Source organism: Eurypyga helias, unplaced genomic scaffold, assembly GCF_000690775.1.
Source record: "Eurypyga helias isolate BGI_N326 unplaced genomic scaffold, ASM69077v1 scaffold17633, whole genome shotgun sequence".
NCBI classification, from domain to species: domain Eukaryota; kingdom Metazoa; phylum Chordata; class Aves; order Eurypygiformes; family Eurypygidae; genus Eurypyga; species Eurypyga helias.
In genome coordinates, this window is record NW_010240733.1 from 317 (window position 1) to 5,348 (window position 5,032).

A 5,032-nucleotide genomic window follows, 5' to 3' on the forward strand; every position below is an offset into this window, starting at 1 on the left:
GACCCCACCTGGGAATGTGAAATCCGCCCTTTGCGGCGGCGTTCCTGTAGGTCCGTATCGTAGCGTTACAGGATCAAGGGCGAGGATTTTTATCAAGTGAAATTCAGATTTCATAACGCGTAGGGGCAGTCTCAAAAACAAAGGCCGTCTGGGGAAGAAAGCTGTCTGTATACGCGTTACCCAAATGTGGTTGTTTTCCAGCGGTGGAAAATGGTTTTGGAAGAAAACCTACACGGAGGACAGGCCATTAGGAAGTAGTTGGTAGGAGTCTGTTTAGCAGGGGGAGAGGAGAGGGACAAAACTGCAAATTTTCATTAATTTGTTTCTCAGCCACGCAAAAGTGGCAGTGCTTCGTGGACTACCGTGGTTCATTGTTCTGTGAAACTGTGGTCAGGAAACCAGTCCTACTTCAGAAATGTAACTAAAAATTGTTTAGAATAGCAAAGTGGTAGATGGAGTGAGTTGAAACTCAACACAGTACTCTCACAGCTGGCCTTTTAAGACCTTACTGCAAGTAGGATATCCTAATTGTATTCAGATTTCATCCTAGCATTTTCTTTTAATTACTTACTACGCAAATGATATATTTTTTTTCAGATGCTATACATTTTCAACACAAGGATTTCATAACACTGATTCTATTTTGAGCAAGTTTGCACAGGAACAAAGGCAACCTACCTTCTGCGGCAAAGCCAGGCACATACAACACTATGGCTCTTCTAGGTCCTGGGCATAATAAAAATGCAGTTTCTTCAGAGTATTCTTACAATTCATTTGTGTCTTCCCCCTCAAACAAATGCTGCTCAGATGTGGAAGGTGGACAGGCACAACTCCAAATGTAATGAATAAAATATGTTTGCTCAATTAAATAAAAATGAAGAGGGTGTGCATTATTTACTACTACAGTAGAACCAACGCATGACATGCTTTCATTATTCTTTGTCAGCTATGGCGCTCACTTCAGGGGGGAAAAGGGCTTCTTGATATACCACTAGGAGCAAAGGTATTACCTTGGGGTAATCAAGGATGAAATCAAGATTACCTATATTAACTCCCCCCAATTAGTTTTTCTAATACCAGTGTATAAATTTTATTAACCATTCAAAATACACTGGGGACCCTGAGTTAAGGGGAATAAAAAGGAAAAGAATTAAAATTTCCCCAGGACTAAAATTCATGGGGTTCTGAATTAGCAGGTATTAGAAAAGGCGCAGAGTGCAGCAAGGAGCGCTGGAAACCACATGAATTGTGTTCAGCTCCCAGCCTTGATACTGACCTGCACCATTACCTGGAGCAAGTCAGATGATCTTTCCATGTTTTAATCTGTGGCCTGTCAGCGACAATAACCTTGCAAGAGGTTTGAACCCTAGAGAGAAAAATGGTGAAGTGTCAAATATGTTGAAGAAATGCTCTTTGTATGTTCTGCACGAGTTTTAACATCGTGTGCAGCAGCAGCGAACTCAATAGTTGCAGTTGCTGCCTACTGGAAGATCTCAGTGCATGACGGAGATCGTTCTTTGCTTACCATGCTTATTGGGTGAAACACCTACAATAAAACATGTATAAATTACTATAGTTATTCAGACAGCTGTTCTGTTATGAACTGGTTAAAAGAATTGTCTTGGTTAAGCACCCCTAATATATATTAATAATTTTAATTCCTTTCTTTAAAATTTTTAAGTGCATCTTTTGCAACAGGGGGAGCAGCTGGAAGCTTGTTGTTTTCCTGAGGTACAGCGTCAGCTCCAGTTGATCTCCTGTTTTTGAAAAATTAGTAGTTTTGGCAGATAGGGTTTACTGACTCTTCAAATAATAAATGCTTTGAACTCTAAAGGCTCAGCTATTCTTCGAGAATGTCACTGCTAGAACTGTACCAGGATATCAACACCTTTACTAAGCAGTGTACATTGAAATGACCAAAGCACACATAAGCACAGCTGCATCTATAGCAGAGATTATGCTGATTCAGCTACTTCAGCAAGGGTGTGGGTTTTGGGGTTTCTTAAACCGGTGTGATCTTTGTCACCATGTTAGCAAGACTTCATTGCATAGACATGGCCTTTGTCCATACACATAGTGGCTGCTGTTGTCTTCATTTCACCTGTGTATATAATGTATTCTGACTATATCAAATTTCAGGGACTTTCTGTAACTGAAAAAGGTCCCATTGGGACTACTTTCCTGAGTAAATGCTAATGGAAATTGCTCTGTCTGACCCACAGTTTTTTTCAGAGAATAGCAGGCTAAATAAATTGCTTGTAAAATCCAAAATACCAGTAGTAGTATCCTGGGAATCAAAGGCTTAACTTTTTCTAGCATATATTAAAAAAGAACCCAAAACCAGGTAAATGCTCAAGTACATAATTGAATAGGTTCGTATTTTTCTAAGACGTGCTCGGATCCTATGCATTAAAATTACGTTTTGCACTCATTTAACTACTTAATTAATTGCTTTGTGGAAGGAATGCAAAGAATGATTTACATTTCCGCGTGTAATACGTTATTGTTTAGAGAGAAGAAACAGGAGGATAATTCACCTAAGAGCTCGGGGTCCTCTAAACCATCACAGAAAAGGCTGACTTTACAAGCGTCTAGGATGGGTCCAATTTGGTCTTTCTGTGCTTCACAATATCTCACACTGAAACGGAGGGATAAGTAGCCGAATGTCTCAGGTCTTGTTAGCGAGCAAGGTTGCATGGGTTATCATTAAAACTCAGGACCTCCAAGTAGTAACCAGGTTATAGCGGGAAAGAAGGGCCACAGACTGCAGGCCGAGCAGGGCAGCCACGATGCGCCCAAGACCATCAGAGGCAGAGTGCGGAGATCGTAATGGCATCAGGATGTTCTGGTAAGAGCAGTAACGCTAGCGAACTTGGATGATATCAAGCCCAACTACTTGGGCTTTGGCGTAACATGGTCATGCATAAGCAGCAGGGTGTGGAAGTGTGGTGAGAGGCCAGCAAACAAAACCGTAACTAACCTTGGTACTGACTAACTCCCCAGCCTCATCTTTTCTTCAGAAGTCATTTCACAGTTCATGTTTTCAGAGCTTGCAGCACTCTCTGTTCAGTTTTACCTTCCCCCCCTTTGCATTTCTCCTTGCACTTCCCAGAAGTACTGGAACACTCCATAAGGGTTTGTTCTTTGTGGAGTTCACCCTTTCGAACAGTGCATATGCACTTTGGTTGGAACCGTAGCATAAAGAATCTTACTGTGCAGTTATTATGAACTGAACTGAAGCACGTTAACAAAATCAATGCCTGCATGCAGTATTTTCTCTGTTCAGCAAGGCAGCCTGCTTACATACAGTAATTGGACTTGTGACAGGTAATTAAATGGCTTCTAAGGCCTTTAGGATGCTCGGTTACATGAAAAGCACCACAGTAATATATAGTAAATGAGGTGGCTAAGAACACTGTGCTTCTGTTGATTGGAGAGCTACTAAAACTCTTACACTTCATTGAAGGGAGAGAAAAAAATAAAAGCAAGACAAAAGACTATGAGCAGCGATGACATAAAAAGAATAGGAGCATAAAAAGACTAGGGGAATGTACTTGGAAACTGGGTTGCCTTGGTTATTTTAAGTCAATCATGCTTACACAGACTGTCAAGTCTTGACTGCTTCAGTATATCATTAAATAATGAACTTGTTCTTTGTGATCACAAAATTGACAAGACAGTCAAAATTATTCAGCAAGGGACAGGAGCTCCTCACAGAACTTACATATAATTAGAAAGCGAACTGATATCCCAGGAGATACCAAGCACATACATGAACACGTGACATATGTTAAAAGAATTCCTATTAAACTATCAGAGGCCTGAGCACAGTCCATGCTATTATTACGTTGCCTTGTAGACACACAGCTTGACATGTTCAGTTGCTCACCCATAATTATGGGACTAAACTGGGATGTGATAAGAAAGCTAAAATGCGTCAACAGTTCTTGTCAAAATAGAGATTGTTTTACAGCTCTGTAGTATTTTTTCAATAGTTGGGTACAAAAATGCTTCTATTCCTTTCCTGCCTGTTTTTGTAGAGAGCAGCCTGATCACTGCGAGAGGGAGAGAAGCAGAGGAGGAGGCAGAATGCAAACAGAAAAGTATGCTTTGTGGTGCCAATAGCATAAAGCCAAAGGGAAAATCTGAGGTTAAATGGAAGAGGTGCAACACGAACCTGCTTTTTCCTCTTCTCCACAAAAATATTTTGCTTACAAACAATAACCCCTTAAAAACACAAAGGATGTGCCAAAAAGAGAAGGCCGCAGACAAGACAATTTAGGTAGCACACTATTATGCACAGAAACAGAGGACTCATTTGTGGCCTATCAACGGTTTTAACACACGCATTCACCTATAGACAGAAATATTTTATGATGATTATAATAGAGCCAGCCAAGACTTCAACTTATCAGTCAAAATGGCACAACCATCCACAAAAAAGTGAAAGTCACACCGACATTTTTGTCTTTTTGCTATTTCACTTATAGCACTTGTCCATTTTAACAAGTGGTTCAAAATTCTAATACTGTTAGATATACAAGACTGTACCTTTTACTAGGATTAAAAAAATATTTTCTTTCCGTACTTAAGAAGAGCATTGTTTCCAAAGGAGCTTGTAGCAGTTCTAGGAGCAAAACAAGAAGAAAAAGGTCACCAAAGGCTCTGATTTGAACCCTGAATCATTCTCCTCACGCAGGGCTTTACTGAGAGGTCTTCTGGTGTAATCCAATTTGACATCAGTTTGACAAGCCTCTGTTTACATTCCTCCCATACAGCTAATGGGAAACAAAACACAAGCCATAGAAGGTAATGTTTCTGTCTGTCTACCAACACGCACTTTCTTCTAACCAATACTCCCTTGCTTTGCATTCTTCACCCAAAATCTTCTACTGAAGTAACCAAAATAGCTCCAGGGGCAACTCTGTAGCCACTCAGCCAGTACCAGGCTGATTCTGAGCTCTGCCTGGGAATGAGCAACTCTCGAAGCCCCAGGCCAGTGGGATTTCATTGTCAGGACCACAATGGCGTG